This window comes from Poeciliopsis prolifica, unplaced genomic scaffold (assembly GCF_027474105.1).
Source record: "Poeciliopsis prolifica strain line A6 unplaced genomic scaffold, Auburn_PproV2 SCAFFOLD031, whole genome shotgun sequence".
In the NCBI taxonomy this organism is placed as follows: Eukaryota; Metazoa; Chordata; class Actinopteri; order Cyprinodontiformes; family Poeciliidae; genus Poeciliopsis; species Poeciliopsis prolifica.
The window spans coordinates 1,735,138-1,761,484 of NW_026562406.1; the positions used below are offsets into that span (position 1 = coordinate 1,735,138).

Below are 26,347 nucleotides of genomic sequence, written 5' to 3' on the forward strand. Positions count from 1 at the left end.
GAACACACTTATTTCATGTTTAGTTTTTTCTTCTTCTTTGTTTTTGTTTTTGCCCGTGTTATTTTCCCAACAACATAAATTGCAGGAAAAAAGGAAAAGTGGAACAGCTCGCTTGATTGTTTATGAATGCACTTTAAGTTATTAATCAACAGTATGCTATTTTTTTATCTAAATAAAATAGCACACCGTTTCATGTAGCACAACCAGATACACTCGTTTCTACTTAGAAATCAGATCTGCCATGTTTTAAGTCAGAGGAAACAACTGGAAAACTAAGCACTTTCCATCTAAAATGGCCGCCATGTGTATGCGGCATCAGCTGCTGCAGGAAACGGCTTTTATGATGGGTTTTCTTAAACTTCTAGCAGTTTGTATCAAATCTCACATAAGGCAGCTACTACACACACTTGTTTAATAAAAAATCTCCAGTGTTTGTGCATTTAAAACCAACAAAAAGTGAGTTGCTATTGGTTAGCTTTGTTAGCATTGTTTTCTGAATACGGTTATCCTGTTCACTTAACACATATGGCAACAAATGTAATATATAATTTCAGATACATGTATTTATTTTGTAAGGACTTGCACTAACATATGATAGATGAAAAAAAAAATAGCTAGCTAGCTAGAATCTATCACCTTTGCTAGCTAGCAAAGTTGTATTTGTGGCTAGCTATCTGAAGCTATCACCTTTGCTGCTTATCGTTTTGTTCTTGCATCTAAGTTTCAAACTTTTGACAGCTTTATTAACAAAAAGGATGAACAAAACCTAAAAGGTTGGTGGGCCGCGTCCTCTAAATTATCATTTTTAGCTGTCTGTTTTTTTTTTTTTTTTTTTTAACAAAACTCAAGGTCGCTGTCCGGCCCACAAAGGCAGCGCCGAATCCTCCGACACCATCATACGTCATCCTCCACTGTGAGGAACCTCACGCTGGAAACGCACAGAGCCTCTCGTCACTGTGTTTCACTTTATTGACTGTGAAAGCTGCGTGATGTTAATCAAACTTCATTGATTCAAGCACATGGACCCTTCACTCAAACACGCGTGCCCACTCAAACTGAAAGACGCAACAACAACGAAAAAGAAAAACACAAAAAAACCTTGGCATAGCTTCAGCACAATAAAAAAAAAAAGCTTTTAGAGGCTTGTTTTGGAAGTGAAAAACCTGAAAATCTCGTGAATACAATCAGAAAAACATTTGAAAAGTCAAGACAACTATTTTTCAAGCCTTAAACTTAATCCTTTTATGCAACCCTGTAAGCAATTTTTTTTTAAACAGGAAAGTTGATTTAATGCGATTTGCGGAAGAATCTGCTCCATCTAGGAAGGTTAATTTAATCTTTCTGGCTTTCAGTGGCTGGTGAAGATCTCTTCTTACTTTTATATCCTTTACTAAAGTCTGAGTACATCAAAGCCCCCAGATAACCCCCCTCTGTCCTAAAGACTGTTACGCAAAAGCCTAAAACTCTCTCTGACAGCAGGTCCTTAAAAATACAGTTAGGTCATGCTCTGGAAAGTGAATTTCATCTTAATGTGGAACCTCGTGCTTCTGAGTAAGTCACCATATTAGGACACGTGTAAGCATGTGTGTGTGTGCTCGCAGCGTCTGGTAGACTGTTTAACCCCTTGCGATGAGTCCCGGCGCGTCTCCCGAATCCGAAACGGCAGCAGGAACAAGAAATACGCTTAGAGGAGGAGGTGAGGGAGAGAAATGCGTGTCCAAAATGAAATATGTGGCTGCTGTCAGCGCTCCGGTTACCTATCGAGTCGGATGAAGTCAGACACGAGTATGTGACAGCGCGGCAGCACTCTGCTGGATTTTTCAGAAATAAAGTAAGTCGTCCAGACCTCAACTTTCCATTGGCCTTCTCCAGAACGGAGCAGCAGCCAAAAAAGCTCTGCTCACCGCCTCTAAAAACCCATAAATATGCGCAGGCATCCACAAAGCAAGCATGTGAGAAGGAGCCACAAACACAAGCCTTCTGCAGCTTTCGTCAACTTAAATTTAAGACTTTTTAAGACCACTATGAATAAATTTAAGACCTACCTCACAACAAATATAATATATATATATATATATATATATATATATATATATATATATATATATATATATATATGTATAGTAAACATTTTCACTCACCTATGAAACAAAAATGTTACCCACCTGTGTCCAAAATAAACTAGGTACGAGCAGCTAGTCACATAGAGCTGTCACCTGTGCTAGCTAATCAAATTGTATTAGCAGCTAGTTTCACGTAGCAATGACCTGTGCTAGCTAACAAGCTAGCAAAGTTGTATTAGCAACTGATAGGTAGCTATCACCTTTGCAGTTTGCAGCTAGCTACCTGTAGCTATCAAAGTGCAGTTAACATGTCTGTGTGCGACTCAAATTGTTGCCTGACAGAAAAGTCCTGCAGGGAAAAATAAAACCAGCAGCATATGTGAAATTAGTCTCCCATATTCAATGTGATACCCGTGCTATTTTCAGACGTGCTATTAAAATATTTCAGGCTAAATTAAATGTTTTGTTTTTTAAATTAATTCAAGGTATTTTAAATGGTAAATGGCCCGTAGTTGTTTGTCAAGGATGAGATAACGCCAAAGCAGTTCACACTACATCCTGTCATTCACATTTCAAGGCCTTCATTTTAGATAAATAGGACTAACGTGAGCATGTGTGTTTGGCCACCCTGAAATTGACAGGCGGGGTGGGGATGAGGGAGGACGGATGAGCGGCAGAAGAGCCTGGTTAAAAAGCAGGACACCTGCGCACACACACGCAAACCTCCAGCTGCCGGCTGCCTGCGTGTTTGACAGGCGTCGCGCTGAGTGGCTGCGTGGACGCCAGCCAAACCTTTGTGAATCACCAATGACTAACCGGCACTCTCTGAACTAATCACCTGCATGCTCATCGTAAACAAATACAGTAAATTGAGAGTGGATGCGTCGCACAGCCACACTCGGCTCCCCGCACCTGAATCCGGGTCGCCGTGTTTGTGCAGCCATTATGCGCAGCCCTCTCTATCAAGCCCAATTGTGAAAGCCCGGCGCCTTTAATTGCCTTACAGCAAATTTGACATTGTCCACGCTGACTGCACCCTGAGGACAGGAAGAAAAGCGGAGCGGGGCTGGATCCACCATCGCCTTCAATCAGCAAAAAACAAGAGGCACCCCGACGCCACGCTGCGTTTGATCGCCCGCGCAAGGCAACAGGGATGCTAATCTCATGCAAAGACGGGCCTCTGAGCGCGTGCCAGCCTGGTACGACCAATCGCGAATGTTTTGTGTGCCGGGCGGAGGCGGCTCTAATCAGTGGCACTATTGGAAGAGGCACGCGGCAATAAAGTCCAGCAAAACGCCTGCCAGTCTCATTTAGAGGCAAGCAGTCTTCCAAGATCCGACCGAAGAAACACACACACACACAACACGCAAACAGGCGCGTACAGTAGAGAGGAACACACTCCATCTCGGTGAACATCTGGTGGAGGTCAGCCGGCTGCCAGCGGCCTCCGCCGGCCGCACAAAGCAAGAATGAGAACTGGGAGATGAAAAAGATCTCGAGGCTCTAAAGCTGGACTTCAGAATGGACATTTCCTCCAGAGTGATTGGACTGTAAGTGCAACTTATCATTCACGCGACTTACAGGCCAAAATTAGGGAGGTCCTCGTTTGCCGAAGGCCGTTATCAACATGACTGGCTGCCGGAGTCGATTCATACCGACGTCTCTCCGGGGACTTGTCAATTGTCGGCTGAAGGAAGTATCAGTTATTCACTGCGGACCAGACAGGACTGATAAACAGCAGACAGCGCAACATTCGTCTTCCTCCCGCTCCGCTTCTTATGGGACATGTCATGTCTGCTCGGTTGCTATTCCTGGTTGAAGACAGACAGACTCGCGTCCACGTTTTGCCACGTTACACCCACTGACTGCAATAAATTTTTATGGGGATTTGATGTAATAGACTAAAAACAAAGTGGTGGCGACTTGTGAAAAGAAGACAAGTGATTGCTGGATTTTTTTTTAAATATATTTTGCAAATGAAAGTTTGAAAAGTCTGTTGGGAATTTGTTTTCCATAGTTTGTAGAACCAACTTTTATTGCAATTACAGCTATTTGTATTTTCAAACCTTTCTCGGCTGAAAGACGTCATTGGCTTTGTTTTTTTTTTTTCATTTGTTCTGCTGCCCTTTGAATAAACCTGATTCCCCTCCTTGCCTTTGGTGGCGCTACACCAAAAACCGCTGAAGGAAGCGACACAAAAACCTCCGAAGGAGCCAGGAGCGCAACTTCCTTCTTCACGAAATGTAAGTAAACAGGGAGTGGAGTCAGATTTTAGTGGTTGTGGGATTTCTCTTTTGTCTTTGGCAAAAGGCTACGAACCATTTCATGAGCTAACGATAGACTCTCACGCTTGTTTTGGTTGTTTTTACCCAGAATCCTCTAGACTGCTGTAGTCTGCTTCCTGCTTTGGTTTTTAGGCGAACCAGAGTTTACTTTTTTCTGGCCCACATCAGGGTTTGATTCACATCTCACCAAACAAACCAGACTTTCCAGGCAAACAAACTAGAGTTCGATCAAAGAAGACTAGAGAGCTTTGAAGTGAAAGTGCCCTTAATTAGGCCAAAAGAAAATGAATTCTTGATTCAGTATCAAGGATAGTTATATTTGCAACAGCCAGGTTGGTTGTTGCAAAAATTATCAGTTATCAAAAATTATACCAACCAAAAATTATCATTTGAAAATTGTTCACTTTTTTGGGAGGTTTTTAGGTTATCTTTGTCTGATATTGAAATTATTTGATGATCTGAAACATAAGTTTGACAACAAAAAAAAGGGCCAATGCAAAGAAACTTGTGAGTGAAATACTTCTTTCGTTGCATTGTTTCTCTAGAGCTCAAGACATTAAAGTACGAAACGAAACAGGACAAAAAAAACATGTTGAGCTGCTTGAAAGTGATGCAAAGCATCCTCTTCCTTCTCTCCCTTTAGATCATCCTTCAGATGACCAATCCATGTTTTGGAGTTCAAAATAAAACCTCCAGCTGATTCTGTTTCATGGCAACACTACCAGACCAGGATGGACTTCTCCGGCTCCAGACTTTGTATTTCCGGCCCATAACACAGATGTTGCCACAGCCAGTTATTCATGTCCACGAGTTTCTGGCACGAGGCGTACGATTGGTTTCGAGTCCTATTGTCTCTGTGAAATAATAATAATAATAAAATGTTGGTGTTGACAGAGAAAGAAAGTAATTGTGTTTGAATTCTTTTTTTTCCTTCTTCTGTGAAGTAGGACTCTTTTACTATCATCCACTCATTTCCTGTGTGAAGAGATGAGCCTGCGTCATTGCTTCTGGCATCTGATATTGGCTGGAGCCGAGGAGCTGTGATTATTATTCCCGCTGTGCCAGAACCCACGGGAGCCCCGGTGGACACAAAATACCGAGCAGCACCTGGTGCGCCAGCTAAACTGCAGAAGAGGCGCACGGGCGAAAGAAAAGCAAAGAAAAAACCCGTTTCCTCACGTTCACCCGCAGCACAGACGCGCAATACATGCTTTGCATTAGGGCCAAATGAAAGTGAAAGGGGACGGAGTCTTACTATGATGCCAGAAGGGTTGTTTCTCTTAAAACAAGTGGGTTTTCTAAGGGAAAGCTGTGAAATAATGAGTCTCTGGGCTGAGAGGTGTGTGTGTTTTAAGAAACATCTGTTTCCATAAGTAGGAGGATGAAGCAGCAAAGCACCAGCTCCTGCCTCAGACCCTTTCGCAATATTGCCCTGGGCGGTTGGGAGCTCCGTCCCAATATTTGTCTCAAAGAGCAAAGCCAAACAAATCTCTCCTGCTGCGGTACCATGTGATGAATCCCATCGTCTCACACATGGGCGCGCGCACACACACAGGGGTCTTTGTCCTGGATCACCTCCACTCCTGGACTTTAGCTTTTCCCTCTGCACGCACTTTAGCACGGTCAGATCAAGACTCAAATTTGAAATCTGTGTGGGCAACGCTGTGTGTCATTTCAATGCAGAACTCTCAAAAATAGGTTACGAAGGCTGTCGGATGAACCAACATTGGTTCTCACAAGCTGCATTTTCTTTACACACGTGCACAAAACTTTGTTGATGTTCCGCTGATGTCAAGCGACCCCACAACTGCACAACTCTCCTTTAAATGAGAAACGACATTAAAATCACACATGTATAAGTTTGCTCACATGATAAGCCATTAAAAATCCTCCTTCTACCACTTCCTGTTTGTCTTTGTCGTTTCTGCCAGTAGTAATGTTTGGTTGCTGATCATGTGACTCATGTATTAAAAAAAAGTGTCTCCATTGCAGTTTTGCTTATAACTTGTAAGTTAGATTTGTCTTGTGTCTTGCACAAAAACAACTTGTTAAGATGTTTGTGCTTACTGACTGCTCATGCTGCTCCGCAGGTCCCCACTTCCAAAAATATTATGATATTCCTTCAAATAAAGGAATAGAGAAAAAAAACATTACCAGTGCTGAACAGCCACTGAAAGCACAGATGCAAATTTTGGAGGAACTTGGATTATCATGTAAGACATGAACAAAATCTTACTGGATCATTTGATGTATCAGAGACACTATCGGTGTCTCAGAGCTTTTCTGCCTCTCATCTCGGTTGAGGAAAAACGTCTTTATAATCCGCCACACCTTAATACTCACAGGTGAAAAAAATATAAAGAAGAACTGAGAAAGCAAGAAGTTAGCTTTCTTCTTTTTAATTGCGCGGCGTTGCAGGAGACGACGGAGTTCTTTGCACCTCCCTGAAGGAGGCACCCCCTGCCTATTACAGGTGGGCGGTGAGGGTCATTCCAGCTCCTGCGTGGGCCCTGCATAGAACAACCAGCGCCTGTCGCCGAATGAGCAAGCTGGAGGGAGAAGAAAAAGGAAAAACAAGAACCGCCTGTGAAGCGCAGCCCGTCATTTCGCAGACTCAGTCGAGGTCAAAGTGACTGTGATTTTTCTTCCTCTCCTCCTGTATAATAACCAGAGGCAGGGATATCCTGTTTCATTAGCTTTCCGCGCACACACACACACGCCGCGCTCCCGCTGTCTGTCCGACTAAACGCGGCCGGCCGAGGGTCAGCGCTGCAGCTGAAATAGCAAAGAAGCAGAGAGCTCCACATGGCTGGAGGATTACTGATGGAGGGAGGGTTGAGTGTGTGTGTGTGTGTGTGTGTGTGTGTGCGTGTGTGGCACAGAGGTAATAAGAAACCTAATATACACTATTGGTTCATCTACCTACATGAATGTGTTGCTGCCACACGGTGAACTGCGTCACGTCAAGTTTTTGTACATCATAACCAGAGATGCACTGATCCGATATGAATACCTTGTATCGGTCCGATACTGAAAAAGCATTCTAGATCGGGTACCAGCGACAATATGCCCCATCCACATTCTACTGAGTCTGATTCTATGTGTGGTGCTCTGAGCGACACCATGCTTCATTTGACATTATAGTTAGAATTCATAATCACACTTTCTGAACCATTTGAAAGACGGTTTCCTGCTGTGTCTTTGTAACATGTTTGACCAACACAGTCGACCTGTTTTTGTCAGTTTGAATTTCTTAATTATTTAGTTTTAACTTTAATTACTTCTTTCACCTTTTCAAGATAATTGCGTTGCACTTTCTCTGGTTTGTATTTGGACTGTTTGAAAACGTAACGTTTTGAATAATTCAGGAGCATTTACAGAAATGCCAGTTGAGCCGCTCTGTCCTCACCAAATAAATTAAAATGAATTTTATTCTCCATTGGGCTGTTATAATTGCCCTGGCTGAACAAATTCACATTGTGTTTAGCTGTTGGACCAAACTTGTAAAGCTGTTGGTGTTTTAAGCGTACTGTACTCATGCAGTTATCAGATAAGTTTGTGATTCAAAGCGTTTATGTCTGTCAAGAAAAGATGAGCTCTATAAGACAGTTCAGCTGTTTTTCTGCATCGGATCGTATCGGCCGATACCTGCATCGGTATCGGAAGTCAAAAAAGTTGACTGGTACGTCCCTAAACATACTATCTGCCTTTGCACATGTCTGAGTTAGTGTGTGTGTGTGATAGCAGTAACAGTGTGAGCTCTGAGTATTATCTCATTTCTCTGAAGGCTCATGATGACCCTCTTCCTAATGGCCACAGAGCTCTGAGTGGTGGGACAGGCAGCAGGGAAAATCAGCCTCACCATGTCCCATCAAGGAAACCGACTGGCCCTGGGGGGCCCATTGCCTACTCGGCGGCTCCCCCCCACTGGCTACGCCTCTAACCCTAAGAGACGGACACCGAGGGGAGCTCAACAGCTAAAACAAATTAGATCACCTCCATCTGCTGCCGCCATTACAAGCCTCTTCAGCGTATTTCCATGCTGAGCCCCTGGTCGCCATGACACGCAGTTATTTGAAATCAAACAGGATAAAGATTTGTAGAAAGACGGGTTGTGCTTTTTACAGTACCTCGCAAAGGCATTCTTTTATCCTCTCCATTTTGGTCTCTTCGTACGCATCAATTTGTTGTTGTTTTGTTTATTGCAATCTACTCAGACAGACTAACACAAAAGAGTGAGAGAAAATTATATGCGGTTTTCAAAAGATCTGACTCAATTCGTTGAAGATCAACTCTTTGCAGCAATTACAAAGTGTATATGTCTTTTTTTTGGGGGGGAAATATCTATTATTTTTGTACACTGAAATTTCTGCGTGTTAGCTGGAGAAAATCTGTAATTTTCCAAGTCTTTTCAAGTCTTTGTTGCGCTTTCAGGCTAACATTGTCAAAAGTAAATTGTTCTTTATGTTTTGCTTGGTTGGTAAAAAAAAGGTTAAGTCACACAATCTCGGTTGGTTCCAGGTTTGGACTTTAACTGGGCCATTGTAAGACATTCCACCTCTGTCTGCACATTTATAGACATTTAAAGGAAGGCAAATCTCCACCTCAAGTATTTCAGTTTTTAGCATTTATTCATTGGTTACCTTAATTAACACAACCAGGGTTGCATTCACACAGATCACTGATCCATTTTACAAGGACAACATGGCCAAGAGAGTCAAAACGTCACACTTACCAATAAACACTTCCTGAACCTTCCAGACCTCCCAGGTATTTTGGTTCTGGTTCTGCTCTGCATCCCCAGATCCAGATTCAAACTTAGAGAATAAACATTCTATTTTTATCCTCTATGAATGTGGCAGAAAACTTCCAGAAATCTACAAAACGATCGAAACAAAAAGTTCCTTTAAATCGAGGCTAAAACTCTGCTGTTGCTTTTGATCCATATTAACTGGAATGTTAACATATTTGATGTGCATTTGCTAGATGCTGGTAAATAACAAGATTTTTTTGCCCATTAATGTAATTTGGTTGTTATAGTATGTTTTTAGGCCTTGTTAATGAAATGTGCAATACAATTAAACTTCACCTGCACACATTTAGTTTAGGACTTTAAATTCGTGAATCGTTGGGTTAAGGGACCGGGTGCTGAAGACCACAAGGCTTTCTCTGCCAGGTCGGATCTTGGTCTCGGAGCCAACAGACTTTCTTCCAGAATTTCCTGAATCAAAGAGTCATCGACTCTGACGTTGACCTTCCCTCTCTCTCTGCTGAAGAGAAGCCATTGTTTTCTCAGAGCTACACTTTGACCTCATCCACAACGGTCGCTGCGTCCGCTACGCCGCTCGTAGAATCCGCTGGGGTTGGTAGGAGGGGCGATTTTCATTGCATGTCACAATCATGAACTAGCCAGGGTTGACCTGTCTCAATAGTATGTTTGTAAGCAAGTAGAGAACCTCCTTCACCCCATTCTGCCAAAACGTCACTGATCACGTTTCTACGCCGTTAACGAGAGCCGAGCACTTTCTGCCCGAGGATCCTCTGATTAACCAAAGGAGCGATGGCGGACGGCTCTCAGAAGGAAGTGACTCAGGTTTCCATCGGTGCGATCACATCTGCTCTTCCCGACGCGCTCAGCGGGCGGCCTGACTGAAGCCGACCTGTTTGGGTCGGCATAACGAAGCACATAATTACGTCCATGGACACCGAGACGCTACGGAATTATATTGTGAAGGATCATCCCTGCTACGGCCACCCACACACACACACGGCCACCATTCACACACACAGAGAGAGAGACTGGGGAATGAATTCATGCATAAGATGCATTACGGATCTACATAATCGCACTACAGCTAGCATGAAATCAGGAATAAAAGAGCAAAAAGCGAATTACGTCAAGTCTATTTTCTCTCAAACTGATCAATTTTTAAAACGATTTCAGTCATACAGGGAGGAGGACAAAGAAGGAAAACACCCACACACACACACCCACAGAGCCTCTGTGGAGTACTGAGGTCATCTTTATTAATAAACCTTCTGACAACAAACACACTCACATCAAGGCCTTCGCCCTCCCTCCCTTCCTCAGCTCCTTGAGAAATGGCATCTGCCAGACTGACACAGTAGGAGGAAATGGGGGGTGGAGGAGAGCGCGGGTGTCTGTAACCTCTCTCACACACGCGCACACACACACGCAGAAAAACACACAAGCACACAGAAAAACAGCGGCGTTCTGTGTCGGCAATCTGTCAGAAGGTAACGGAGCGGCGTCAGATCGTCCACGTCCAGGCGAGAGTCTTAGAACGAACGACTCAAAGGAAAAGCGGGCAGGCCGAGCGAACGGGAAGTCCAACTCGGACACACTCGAGGAAACACGCTCCGGCTCATTTGTTCCCACTGACAGGGAGGGAGAGAGCAGGGACGGGTTCTGTGTGTGAGGGATGCTCACAGGCGGAGGAGGGCAGGTGTGTCTGAGAGCCGGAGGAAGCGAGAGGTAAAAACCTAAATACAAATCAGCATCAAAGCTCTTGAATAGCACACGTTTACGCTTCCGTCTCGGCTCACTTGCGCAAACGTTTGCCTCGAGACGGAGGAGAGGGAAAAGTTTTTAAAGCCGCGAAAAGGAGGGAAGTATTCTTTTCTCCGGCTGCAGGCTTTTGATTTCCCGTGCGTAGAGGAGGCAGTTCTGCCTCTGACGGAATAAATGGGAAAGATGAGAGGCAATTAAGAAGGGTCTACCGCAATTTGCAGAGCCGTTTATGTCGCAGCGCAGCAGCCTTTAACAGGTGGCGTGAATGTGGCGCCTCTGAATGTTTTACGCCGTAGCCGGGGGTGAGGTTGTGATGGCGACGTGGCGACGGTTTCTTAGGCGACATCCTGCTCCTCTGTGGAAACAGGAGTTCAGGTGAGCGAGTGAACAAGACGGCAACGAGAAAACACGTCGGCGACACCTGTAGAGAAACGGTTGTTCATCAACCTGGGAAGAGTTATGAGGAATCTTGTGGAAAGTATGCAAGGTGTAAAAGCGGTCACCAATTTTTCTTACAAGTGACCACACAGCAAATTTAACGACAAAACAAAAATAACAGGAGGGGAAAATTTCACGACTCAAAACATGGCTAACCAGGGAAAAGCACAATTTCTGTTTGCAAAGTTGCACCTGATTGAACTAGGACATTTCTAAAACAAAGTCTTTCTGACGCTACAGTTAAAACAGAGATGCCTTTACCCAAAATGCAACTGCTACTGATGATTTTAGTAACTGGACATTTTGAAAATGACAGATGCTTTTTGCTTAACCATTTCAACATTTTTTGAACAATACTGCAAACAATTAATCAGATTAATCCTGACTAAACATGATACAAAACATGAAGCATCTGCAGGTGTAGTTATTGTGACGTTATTGCTGCTAAAGTTGGTTCAACCACCTGATGAACGTTCAGTTGCGGTTTTTATTGTTTGCTAGCATTTCAGCGCAGAAGTTAAGGGCTGAAATGTGGGAGTTATTTAATTAGGTGAAGCTTTTTGTTGTTCTTGGTTTTAGGAAGTCTCCACAGGGTCGCAAAAGCTTTCCAGGACATTCGTGTCACGTTTACTTGAAATCAGTCTCAATCGTGTTGCTGCAAAGCAAAACCTTCCACCTCGGGTGAAGCCTCGAGTAAGAGTTAAGCTCTTCCTTCACCTTATTCCAGGAACTACCATCATTTTTTCCCTCCTTCTTCTTTCTCTATTGCCTTTGCTGGAAGCCTCTTCGTCACGAGCCCTACCAGGTATCAACACAGAGTTCCTTTTGGATCAATAAGGAGCCTGTGCGGATGCCTCTCTGCCAGAACGCCGGGGGAGTCTTTGAAGGCGGCATTCTTCTTCCCCCTTCACATCTGCATCATGTGATCAGGTGATGCTCGCCAAACAAGACGCGTCTTATTTCCACTTCCTCCAGAGGAAACCTGCCAAAGCGAAGTCGCTTCCCGTGACGCGGCTCGTCGCAGAGGACCCTTACGTAACGCGCCGCGTCTCTCTCAGGAGAAACACAAACAAACGAAGGCTTTATGTTCATCGACTCCCACGTTGCGTAAGTGAGCAACACATTAAAAAAAAAACATGGCACGGATACACTTTCTTGTCACGTTTAGAGGCTTCATTCGCAGCGAGCGGGACATTCTGTGAGTCGAAAACCTGGGGGAGCGTGTGACACACTGCAACCTCAGCGGATGGTCGTGCTCTGCAAATGTGGAGCAGATGGTTAAGGAGTTGGAGGAGAGGAGGGTTTCCTGGATGTCCGGACAGGGCCTCGCAAAAGTAATCATACTGCTTACTCTTACGACCGTATCTACCCAGAAGAAGACGTAAGATGTGGAGTGCATACCTCCTCACCCTGAGGATTTACACTGGGATACATTTGGACTTTGAATGGGCCAACCTCCCACCCAGTTCGACGTCTAATTACCCCATTTATTTCGCACCTTCTTTTATGTAGGGGTAAAGTATTACAGCCAGACACAGACAGACATTGACTCACAATATTATCAGAAAAAAAGTTGTAATGTTCAGATGAAAGTCATATGAGTAGAATAAAGTGTCAATATTCCCAGAAGACAGTTGAAAAATGAAAAGAGAAAAACATATTGATGCTGATGTGTTAAACGATTAAATATTTACTTTTTTGTAAAACTGACACTGAAGCGTAACTTCACCAGTTACCCAACATTGTTCATTTTTAATATTTTTTATGTTCTCACAAATACCTGCTTCGTTCCCCTAATATTATGATGTTATTCTCTTATTATTATTGTCACTTTATTGTTATATTATTCCAACTTCATTGTCGTACAGCTTTATTCTGGTAACATAAAGGCTTTATTCTCATATTATTACAACTTTTAGTCTGGTAACATTATAACTTCATTGTCATGCAAATTTGTTCTCATAATACTACTACTTTATTCCTATCATGATTTTTTTTTCTTAGACTTAGTCACACTTTCCCTCGGCTCCGTGTGATCGCTGCTTTGTGTTGATCTGGCACATAAAATTCTAATAAAACATGTCGAATTTTGAGGCAGCGACATGACAAAATGTGAAAAGCTATAAAAGGAAGAAAGACAGGCGACGTTTGCAAGGCATTGCAGTTAAAGTGCAAACACGTCAGCCGTCTGCAGCGCAACGTGTCGAGGTTACGAGGGAAACTGTCCAGAATTCTGACACGGCAAAAACGTCCAAATGTGTTGGGAAAGCGGCGAAGCCGCCTCTTCCCCTTTACAAACCAGTAAACAACTGGCAGCACAGACACCGTGACCAACGAGGGTTTCATCGCCACCGTCACGAGGCCGTGTTTATCCCGAAGCTAGCAGCTCGGTGTGCTTCAAACTGAGAGGGGGGGCACCAGCAAAAACTTTCCACTTAGGCGCCCACTTCACTTACATTTCATCCATTTCCAATTGGATCCAAACTGAAATCAATGCCGCAGTAATAGACGGCAAGAAACAGTCTTAAAGAGTGCATCGCTACCAGCTAAATGCAGCTGCTGGCTGCTCGATGAGGGGGAGAACAGTTTCGTTGTAATGTTGTAAAGGCTAAATCTCCTATTTCGAGATGGATTAGGGAAGAGAGCGGCTGGAGTCTTTGGTGGGAGGCTGCAGATTGTCTAAGCTTTCGCTAGATAATCTGCAAAAGAACAGAATGACTCTTCTTATTCTGCTCAGAAGCTGCAGATTTCATCATTGCGTATTGACGAACAATAACACGACAACCTGAATGTTTTGTTTGAGCTCGGTTAGCAGCTCATACAGGCATGTTAGAAACATGTTCACAATCTAGATGCTAAAAAAAACAAAAAAAAAACAACCTGCTCTGAAACATTTTTGTTTCTTTTCCTGCGTTTTCTGTCGCACTTACATGTTTCAGATCATCTCATATATTTCTTGTTAGATTACAAAGCTGTTTTCAAATGATGATTTTGTGTAAGAAGATGGGAAAAAAGCTGTTTGTGCCCTTTCACCCAGTCCCAATTCAGGGTTTCCCCCCAGGGAACTTCCTAAGTCCAGTGGTAGGGGCAACATGGCAGTCCACCATATTTTTGAGTGAAAAAAGTTTTTAGGAAATTTGAAAACATGACCAGGTAATAATGTGTTATTGGGTACGGCAGGGTACAAATATAGCTGAAAGCAACCCACCATAACCTAATGTAACTAATTTCCAGGACAGGTGAGAGGGTCTGAGACATCTATCTCTCTGGGACCCAAGTAGAGAACCATGAAGGCGAACCTTCCCAAAGAGGAAGCAGCCAATCAAGATTACTATCAACGTCTCATCCAGGAAGTCCCAAATCAGCTACGGTCAGGGTTCAACTAACAGGGTAAAAATGGCAGCCATGGGACCAAAACACTACTCACCTCAAAGAACATTTCACATGTCCCAAAACATCTCCAAGATGGTAGCTGGCCTGTTTTTGTGAAGAATTTTATCAAATCCAGACATTCACGCAACACATTCGAAGAAACTCAAAGCCAGTTATCAGAAATGGTTTGATGGCAGCGGTTACCACCGATTGTGGTACAACCAGTTCTTCCTGTAGGTTCTGGTTGGTATGGAAAGCTCTTTTCCCTAAAGAACTGAAAGAATTATTTAAAAACTCCTCTCAATATTTCCTCTGGTTTTCTACATCTGATAAAAACCTGGAGGCGTGACAAAAAATACTAATTGTACGGGGAAAACAGCTTTATTTAGGAAGATCGTCTTAATTTCATGCAAACCAAATCACAATGATTAGCATCTTTAAAAAGAAAAACAAAACCCTGTAATTTATTCTGGCAAATTCTCGTCACACGCAGCTTTTGTCACCGGGGAGCTTTTTCCAACCTTCTGTCGAACGGTTTGAAGCGACAACATAAGCAGACCCGCCTGCAAGCGCATGCTGTCAGCGCAAATCAAACGCACAGCGGCAGAGTTCAGGATGGAAAAACGTCTTCACTGGTAAATGGAAGCCACAGCTGCACCAGGGGAAAAAAAGCAGCAGTGGGCTGACTTTATAGACAGACCGGCAGCATGCTAATACAAATTGGTACGTATAAAAGAGGATGCGCCGCACTCAGCGTGTCTGGTTTTTCTGTTTTTTATGTGAAAATTAGGACGCGTGCTGAGTCGTTGACGAGAAAGCCCGGTTCACAATCGCTGAAGTTAAAAAAAAAAGGAAGAAGAAGAAAAAGAAACAGACAGCAACTGCCAGGACAGTCGAGCAAACCAACAAATATATAGAAAAGTCAACACACATTAAAAAGGTCACGGATTTTCTAGATAAAAACCAAAGAGAAGACGAGTGCGACTTTGTTGGAAAGGGATGACAGCCCCAAGTAGACAATCAAATAATAGCTGATGGTTCACGAAGTGCAGCGGAGGCCTGTGGTCACTGAGCAGAAGTCACAAGGCTTTGTCGTCCTATTTCTTTCCTCCTTTGCTCTATCCCGCTTTCTCCCCAGCCTTTCTCATCATCTCAGACACTTCGACCGTTTCCCTCCATATAAGTTTTTCTTGTGTGTTTCATTTCAGCCTCCCTTCTTCTCTCCCGAGTTCTCGCTTTGCACTTTTCCAGTCTGTTTAGCTCCCCGCCGTATCTGTGTCTGACGAGTCACTTTTTCTTTGAAGGTATAATTCAACAGTTTGGAGATTCGCGCGTCTCTCTGCTCGCTCTCGCCGACATCAGAGGATCGTCGCCGCTCTTTTGTGTGCGCGTGGAAGGACGCCGAGCCGAAAGCCAGGTGACACGAAGGTCAGTTTTGCATAAGGACTGAGAACGGGGAGAGGGGCTAATCGATGCACCAGCACCTGCAAGGAACGGTGCTTGTTTGATGCAGAAAAAGAGGAAACTTAAGTGTTGCGTTGCTGCTAGGCTAGTCCTTATAGGGTACATGCGTCAAAACTCAAGGCCCCTGAGCCAAATCCGGTGGGCCGTAGCTTGCATTCGCCCCGCTGAGTCATCACTTTCCTCCAACCACCTTTCACTGCAATTACAGCCACAAGTAAACAATCTCTTATGGTCTTCATACAGGTAGAAACTGATTCTTTTTTCCACTCATTTTTCACATCTCCCCAGTCAGACTGAATACAGTCATAATTCCGAATTCCTAAACCCAGAGATCAGCAAAAATATGGCTATATATATATATATATATATATATATATATATATATATATATATATATATATATATATATATATATTTGTGTGTGTAAAGGTATATATATAGCCATATATATTTATGTATGGTATTATATATATATATATATATATATATATATATATATATATATATATATATATATATATGGTTGGGAGTTGCGCTGCACCCTTCTGATTTTCGGATAACGGCCTGAACAGCATTCTGGGACGAGCCCGAAGCTTCAATATGACGCCCTGTTATTGTAACCAGAACCTGCTTTAAACTTCTCCACAATGTCTACCTGATCAGTCTGCCGCGTTTCTTGGTATTCATGATGTTTGCTCTCCACTAATCTTGGTGGATTTATACCGAGGTGAGACTGTCAAGCGATTAGTATTGTGAAAGCAGGAGGATTTGGTGGGTTTCGTTTTGCTTCCGCTTCATGATTATGTCCCGTTTCGCTTAAGATTCAGTTGAAATATCTTGAGTTTGGCTTAAATATGGCAAATATGAAAAATATCAATAGGCTGGAATAATGTTGACACTGTGTATCAAACTTAGTTACGTAAAATCAGCTTTTTTGAGCAATATGTCATGTTATGACGTGATTCTGTCATCAAAAACATACCAGATGTTTTATGCACGTTTGAGAAATCCTTTAAAGAAATGGCGACCACTCAGCTGTGCAAAACGCTCGGTGGGACCTGGCCCCGCCTCTCCTCCAAGCTTTTGCCTCACAGAGCATCTCTTCCCCACTCGGCTCCTCCAGACTAGCCAGCAGCGATTAGAAAGCACCTGAGAATTGAGCATCAACTGAGTTCATTATAGGAGCTACTCCTAATTGAAACTCTGGTAAGGACACTGTTGAGGGGTTAACAGAGGAGAAATGTTGTGAAGACGGAGTTTCAGAAACTTCTTAAAGAGACAATAGCCCAATTTCAAGGTTAAATTTCCCAACTCAAATTTCCTTTAAGTCACATTTGATATATGTACTGCACTTTTAGAACAGCTTTAAGGGTAACATAGTCACTTGATTGTGCTATAAAATGGCACTATGTACCTGGAAAAATACATAATACAGCCCCTTTAATCACAATCTATGAGCATGTGCGTGTGTATTTTCCCTGCCCTTGAGCCCGCAGGTGATGTGTAGGACAGAACATTTGAGAATATGTCACCGCGAATGCATCGCAAAGATAAAACGCACACGCTTCTTGATCAAACACAGCCCACCTCCCCCCCATTTAAACAACTCTGCTTCACAAAAACCACGCCATGACTTTGCGAGCGTGATCCTGTGCGCTGGAGCTCACGTCTTAATCTCCTGCCTTCACCCAAACTCGGCAGAGCTTGTCGTAAACTCGGTTTAATAAAGTCTGGCGGGAGCTCTCTGTCGCTGAAAAGCGCCAGTCCGGCACGCACGCCAGCCGCAGATACACAGACGACCTATTAAAAAAAAAAACACTGAGACGCAACGCGCCCAGACAAAGCGAAGCCCACGCGTCGACTCACGGACACGCAAAAACGTGAAATCAGGGACACAAAGACACACACGTGCGTCTCAACGACAAAGCGCACCCTTCCGTTCCGACGCAAAGAGATAAAGACGCACGCGGGTTGATGCGGACCCGTGTATCTTTGTGCCGACACAAAGAGAACGACGCTCAGGTTCAGGGACACAATGAAGTGGGGAGGGAAAAAAAAAAGGCCCACATGCAGACACAATGAAAGATGTATAAGCATTAAACAGATTCAAAAGCAAAACAAAAAACAGGGGCATGCATCAGCAGACAGTAGGGCCTTGACGGCGAGCGGCCAACGTGACGCCCCAAACAGAGGCGGCACGCTGCGACGGAAAATGTGGCTCCGGAGACGACAGCTTTGCTGCGCTGAATGAAATGAGACGCAGCGACTCTGTGGAGCCACTAAAGTGTCCACGTGGCTGCAAAAGAGAGAAGTTACACATGGAAACGCGAAGACAGGAGAGCGTAAGGCTCCGGCTCTCAAACTGTGACAAAAGGGGGGATTTTGTTGTTGTTGTTTTTTGTTTTGTTTTAATGAGGGGACCAGCTTTCTTTGAAGCCAGCAAAACCCATTTTCCGAAAGTCACCCGATGTTTAGGGGAAGAGAAACAAATCTTTGCACTGATTTTTACACGTTTCAATTCCTCTGCAGAGGATCTGACAAGGAAATCCAACAGCAAACCCAGATAAGGGAGGCAGAGACACTGCGGCGCGCGAGCGAGCTGCCGGCTGGTTGATTTTTCGGCCGAAGTAAAAATAAATGGGAGGCGAAGAGATGAAGAGGCCCGGCAAAAGCCAGCAATCATGCTGAGAGAAGCCCTTTTTTCACAAAAACAATTTAGCACAGCAGCCTGGGCTGTACATCTGTTCCAAAGATGTCTTACAACCCGGCCTCTGTGCTGCACAATAACTTTGTCAGGCTTTCAAAAAGTAGTGAGGTCTGTGAATTAATTACAATAACTACTGATCCGGTTGCGTGCAAAAGCTTGTCTACCTGCTTTCAACAGGTTACGGTTAGCTCAGCTTGGCTAACTCCGCGGGAAATGGTTCGAAGAGAACCGAATGTAGTAACCCGGCATGTTAGTTACTAACCGCTGACCAGTTTTTGCTAATAAATTTGCTCCTAATCAGGTGGTTGCTGGCTCAAATCCCATTTCCGGGGGTCACTTTTCCGCTGCGCCCTTGAGCAAGACACTTCATCCGCTTTGGCTGATGGTGGTGGTCACTGGTTGAGTGGCAACCTGGCTTCTGGCAGTCTGTCAAAATATGTTGAAGCTCTTACTTGAGTGCATTTTTTTAACACTCTGGTTAAATCCGGAAACATGGCATCATGATTATTCAAAGAAATTCTTTAAAAAAAAAAACATCTTCAGAAACACCTGCTAGCTTAGACTAGCATAGCATAGCAGACACCGAAACAGAGATAAGCTATCTAAAGAGAGCACACATGTCTGAAACTAGCATTTTTAACATTTAGTAAAGATCACTTTTTCACACCCCACAACTGTTTCTTTTAATGAATAACACTGAACACATTCCTACTTTAATCATCTTCTGATTATCTTAGCGAACAGAAACAGAGGCAAAGTGTTTGAAAGATCCCCGAAAGTGCGAAACCGGCACCGCAATTACTCTCAATTAAAACCCTTTTTCCCCAAATTAGGCTGAACGAACACGACCGTCTCTTTCCAACTATTACTTTCGACCATACAAATGAACACAACGCAGAAAGAGAGGTCTTTAAACGGCAACGACGGCAACGAAAAGAAACAAGTCGTTCGGCAAACAACGGGACACCATGTGGCAAAACCACACCCAGCAGACTGCAGACAGCCACGCAGGCCGCGGCTCACGCCCACACACACGCTTAGCCACGGCCGCTAACTTCATTCCAGAATCAATTAATGAAAAGCACAGTCTTTCCCCGCAGGGAGTGAAAGACAAATTAGAAGAGTTTAATCCCGGTACAACAAATCAGAACCGCTTGGTTCGAGAATACGAGAGAGCGAGATGCGTGGAGGGACGATGGGTGGACAATGAATTTTAAAAAGGGACAAAGAACAGAGGGGCATTAAACCGTAACGTTTTAATCCGATTGAAACATCTATCTATCTATCTATCTATCTATCTATCTATCTATCTATCTATCTATCTATCTATCTATCTATCTATCTATCTATCTATCTATCTATCTATCTATCTATCTATCTATCTATCTATCTATCTATCTATCTATCTATCTTCTCTCTCTATGTGTCGTTGCTTTAGGTTTCAGGCTCTTTTCAAAAGAGGTTTTATTGATTTTGTTGGACGTGAAGAATCAAAATCAGACATTTGGATGAGAGCGTATGCAGCCGGTCAGAAAAACAGGCACAGGCAGAAAAACATTTATAAGTCACAAGTTTATGTAAGTTTAATGGACAATAAAGGAGTCTAAAGAAGAGTTTTTCTCGCCCACACCATTCATAAAACACGGAGGACGTTTTCTTATGGATTCACGGGGGGAAGCGAAATACGAATAATGCTACAGGATAAACTGTTCCATATGTCGCAGTTGTGAATGGCTGTGTACGCTCAAATGGTGAGATTTAAATGTGTTGAGAGACGTGAAAAGTGTTTGTGCTTGGTGAAATTTGTGAAATTTCTATTTTTTTTTTTTTGAAAGTATTCATATTAGAAGAAGTTCCAACTCCAACCAAACAAACAAATCTGCATAATAAGAAGAGGCGGCGAGTGGTTCTTCCTTTCACTGGTTCAGTGCCGACTCTGTTTTGTGTCTGTTTTGTATCAGCGGTCAATTGTCACATAAAAGATTCATATTTCATTCAGCTGAAACTGAGTCCAGCTGCATGTTTCAGAGAACGTTTCGCAGCTTTTGTCACACAAATTTGACAAAAATTCTCGGCCACCAGACTTAAAACTAACACCAAACACAGATTTTCAGCTGTGTCGCTCGAAGATGCTCGACTCTTGTTCTCCTGATAGCTGCGGTACGTTTCCCCACACCAGACCTAACATGTAGCTCTCATAACATTTCATACCACATCATACAGTCATCTGCAAAACGAGTCACCTGATCAGAATCGTTCACTTGGATCTCAGAGTCAGTTCCAGAGTCATCACTATGTGAATCATGTTTCCTGGACAGATGGTGAGAGTGCACTGCAAAAACTACCACAGTACACATGAAGTAACACATAACCAACTTAGAAGTATTTTTTCAGGAAGAAATATCAACTTGTTTTTCTTAAGTCAATAATTTCTTAATGTTGATGATGTAATGCATAGTGTCTTTACATTGTCTACAAATATAAATGTGATATTTGTACAGCTAATTTCTGTGGCATGCCAGCTTAAAATTCTGGAACAAATTTGGGGAGATTGCTTGCCGACTGATTGACCCAACACTGTCAAGCGTTCCTATGCTTAGGATTAACCCGAGAGCAACTTAAAATGTTATATGAATCCTTAGTATTTTGAATGCGTTCCCCAGTAAAAGGCCCAAACATATGCAACGGAGCTGCATGGCATTTTGGTGTTGGCGATGACTATTCCAATAATGACACTCCATTGCAGTTAACACAACTCTCTTTCTTTTCCATCATTACTATGTCTAAGCTATTTTCCCTAACTAACTAAGATGTGGTTATAAAGGACAGTAAAAGTCCAGCCAGCTGACCAATTGCATGACATTACTTTGAATGAATTGGGCTTAAATGATAAAGCATACCAAAAATATTGCATTCTTGCGATCATCTTTGAAACAGTCATATTTCAAAGATGCTTGTTTTTCATTACATTATCCAAACTCTAGTATTTGGTTCACACTTTTGAATCCAGTGAGTTAGACAAAGGAACAAAGCATCATTTGTAACCATATCAAAGAAATGATGTGTGATTCAAACTGCCAACTGGGCATCAATTTGAGCGCGCCAAAAAAAACTGGAAAACGAGGAGAAAAAGGAATTGCTGCAGTGCCAATCAACTCGGTTCTGAGAAATTTACCAAAGCAGCCGAGAAAGACTGGTGACTATGAAGACAGTCGCCAGTAAAGCAACTCTCAGGACTCCTCCTTGTTATGCATGTCTCCGAAGGCTGTAGGTTCGTTTTCTTCGCTGCAAGCGCGATGCCCGGCTAAGACGTCGACGGAACGCATCGACACGGTGTGATCGGCGCATCAAACAAACGCAGAGCTGCGCCAGCGGCACGTTCGCAACGAAGCCTATTCAGAAACTTTGCAAGGGATGACCTCTCCGGGGACAAAACGAGAACGAGAGAGAAGACACCAAAAGAGGAGACAAGGAGCGAGGGGGCAAGAGAAGAAGGCCAAATCCGGGCTTGAAATTGATGGTGTGATTGTTGACTGCTGGGCGGCTCTTATCTGGGTTTCTCAGGGTTGTTTTCTAGGTGAGCCAGCCTCATCTTTGCTCTCCAATCTCTTCCTCTCTCCGGGAGAAGAACAAACATAGCAGACCCTGTACACTACTCTATTCCCCCCGACCCTCTCTCTCTCTTCCTTGAAGCTTTTGTACTTCAAGTCTCCGTCCCTCTCTTCTTTTATCTCGTTTCTGTCATATTATTGTGGCCTCATCCTACGGTGCATCTTTCTTTTTTTTTCCCCCCTGCTTTTTCTCCACACAAGTTAGACATCACACAGAGAGCAGTGGGCTAGAAAAGAACAGCAGGAGATGGGGGGGAGGGTCAGGAGCTATGGGGGTCAAAGGTGTGTCTACAGCAGGAGTAGAAAAACACTGAATCTCTCTCTCTCTCTGTGTCTAAATTCCCTTGAGAGCACACCGCCCCAGCCAACACCTAAACAACAGCAGTATTGTGGCTGCAGCTGCTGATACAGCTGGAGTCAAAGGAGGCTGCAGCACTGCATGGGAGGGGAGGCCAATTAAGCACTAACCCTAGCTAACGCTAATACACAAAGGCTGTTCTGTGTTGGCAAATGGTTGTGTACGGAGAGAAGACCTAAGAGCTTGAGTCAGCGAGGCTGGGATGGAATCAGTACGTCAAGTTTTCGAATCATCGGTGGGTGGCGGGAAAGGTCAAACAACGGGCTGGTAATCGCTTGCAGACGATTCACACAGTGAATGTGCACTTATGATTTTTTATATATATATATATATATATATATATATATATATATATATATATATATATATATATATATATATATATATATATATATTAAATATATATATATTATTTTTTTTTTTTTTTTTTTTTTTTTTTGCTGAAGTTGTTCCAGGGTTTTCCGGGAAAACTTAGCATGTTTTCCTGGGGGCAGCTCGGTAAGTCCACTGGCAGCTTTTTGAATTAAAATAAGTCAAAAAGCATTAGGAGTCGCACAAGCAGGCAGCTTCATTTGGAAATAAGTTTGTGAGGCCAGTGGGCAGATGTAGGGACGGCCCATAGTTCAAAGAGTCAACTACAAACCAAGCTTACTCTGTCTTTACTGTTGCTGGTGTAAGAAAAACCCTGTTTAAAACAAACGAGACAAGTAAAGTCTGGTGGACCGCCAGGATTATAATACCCTGGACGCATCCAACTAAATAAAGTTGAACTGTAACTGCGAATGGCTCACGTGCCCAAAACGACCCGCATGCACAGGAGGAGACGAAGAAGACATCAACGTAAGTGCAGCAGCGTTTAAAGATGCAGTAATTGATGCCGCCGTCTATGGATCGGTTTTAAAGTTTTGTTTATGTCTGGATCTATCACAACTGGCTTCCACTGGTGCAGAATTACGGCGCATGTCTCACATCAGCAGCGTAAAAATGACCGCAGGCACTTTCAAGATTATCTGATACATATCCAACTCAGTGGGTCTGATCTTTTGGGTTGATGGAAAGTTTGGAATTGCGCGGCTCAGGTTGATGTGAAAGTCGGATGGGCATTTGGGCCAACAAAATAAATTTGGATCACATTTGCTTTCTGTGAGACACAACCATGTCTTAAAGGAAACAGTATTTGCAAAGATATGAAAGACAGAGAGAGCAAAACGACCTGGACTGGACGATGCTGGCAGCAGGTTGGATTTCTTAGAGTTAGGCTAAGTTTTAAAAAAGAACATGCAGACTTCACTGCGTGTTCTTTTAATTGTTAAGGCAGTCAAAGTAGTTCAAAATGTGTAGTTCTGAGCTAGCTTCTCCTCCCCAGAAACAGACAGGCTCTTTACGACACACAGGCAGGATGCCATACGGTCCAATCTGCCGTAACATTTCCCTTAATCGGTGCGCTAAAACTTTCATACCGGTTTCTGATTCACCCCAGATTAAAACCAGAGCCGGTACGTAAAAAAAAAACAAAAAAAAACGCCTGATTGGTCGATGAGGAGGGGGTGGGGGGTTCCAGTCCTCCCTATGCTTGATAAATCCTGATGCCCTTTCATTGACGCCTTCAGGTACAGCAGTTAAGTCCACTGCACCTGAGTGCTGTAAAAGAGGTTGAAAAATGGACCCGTCCTCGTGCTGTTAAAAAAATAAAAACAAGTCCTCGGCTACACGTAAAAGCCACTTTGCTCCAACATTGATGTCTGAACAATTAGGAGAAGCATTGACTTCCCAGCAAGACTGTAGGCTGTTAGGAACACTGCAATAACTTTGAATTTCCAATTAGAGGTGCTACACTGTGCATACATCTGTATTCTCACCTATTAGTCCACTAATGACTAAATGATTTTCCAGCAAGGGAGCAGGAAATAGGAAGGGTAGCTCCCAGCCTTCTGCAAAAAAGAAAAGCAGAAAAAAAAAAAACTTAAGCTACTCCCACACACCAGCACAGAGATCTCGGAGAGCAGCCTTGCATGGGCCCTCCTGCTGCTGATAAGCCTCGCCTGGGCCCCAACGTAGTGCCTGCCCCAGAGAGAGGCCATTAGCCCGGCTGCAGCGCCTTCCCGGATAAGCCGCAGCTTACCAGCCCGCGAGCCACAGGGCAGCTTTTTTATTGTTCCTTCAAAACTTTATGTGTGAGCGCGGGGCAGCGTCTCCGTCTGTAACACAGGCTCCAGCAGACCAGGTTCCTGTGTGTGTGTGATGCTGTATGCTCCCGGCAGTTCCTGTAGACTTAACGGCCGGTCCCACGGTAGGGAGGGGGAGCTCCGTCAGACCAGAACAATGCCAGAAAAAAAAGGGGGGTGGGGGGCAGCGATAAAAACAAACTACCGTGCTCTGGTTAGCACCAGGAGGAGGGAGGAACAGTGAACTGTACCTGCATCATCATCATTAAAAATTCACAAAAATATGAATCTGTACTTTTAGGCTGATGTGACACAACATGGAGAAAATGCAGAGACGTGTCGATCCGACTGTCAGGTGTCTGTTCCGCTGTTGATATTTGGAGGGAGAAAAAACTAAATTCTACATGCAGTTCTCATTAGTTGAGTTTCCATTACAAATGTTTCCAAATCTTCGTCAATATTCTGCTACTGTCGAAAACCACAATTTCGCAGTGGCAGTGTTTCAGTTAAATAAGAAGCGAAATTGAAATCTCTAGGTTTACTAATTGCTCACATGATGAGTGATGAAAGACTCCGGCAGCAATGGACAGTAAACATTTACACGAGAAATATTCCTACTTCAGCCGTCAGAACGACTGTCGGGGTTTTGTTGTTGGAGCATCAAACCTCTGACACGTTACGATTTTCCCAAAACATGGGGAAGTTTTACAGCAGAGCTATAACAGGTTGGAATGACAGACGTCTTTTCATTATTGATGTTACATCACATTTAAAATTCCCAATTGTACTTTCTGAACCATTTGAAAGGTTTTGTTTTGAAATGTTTGACCAAAGTGGTCAACCTGTTGTTTTTTCCTGATGTTTTGTTTTACATTGGCTCCTCCGTTTCTAATTGCGCCAACGGAGCAAATTAAAGACGCTTTTACCCATTTGAAGCTATTGGTGTCTTCAAATGTGCTGCAGTGGTGCAGAGCTATTAAGTACATTTGTAATTCGCTGCATTTTTGTTTGTGTGCCAAAAAAAGGAATGTTTCCAATCAATTCAGCACTGTTTCTCTACATTGTATCAGTATCGAACGATGCAAAGTCTCAGATATCTGTATCGGCATTGGAGGTGAAATAAGTGGATTTGCGACAGGAGACGCCAACTGAATATTTAAAACATGCGTCATCCCAGGCTCACGTAACGGGCATCTCGATTTTGCACACACGTTTCAGCCTTTATGTGTCACCGAACCCAAGAAGGGAGAAAAAAGGGAGCAATTCAGGCGGTCTTCTGTACAGAGAGCGCAGAGCGGACAGCTGAGCCAGAAAACATCTGCTGACTCGGAACAAACAAAACAACAACCAGC

The 26,347-nt window shown here is 43.5% G+C and overlaps 1 protein-coding gene across 1 annotated transcript in view; it reads right to left on the reverse strand.

Annotated features, from left to right (window-relative positions):
- The window catches only part of sema4c (sema domain, immunoglobulin domain (Ig), transmembrane domain (TM) and short cytoplasmic domain, (semaphorin) 4C), a 114,021-nt gene that overhangs the window by 75,174 nt on the left and 12,500 nt on the right, over window positions 1-26,347 (reverse strand). The gene's annotated exons all lie outside the window — the stretch shown is intronic.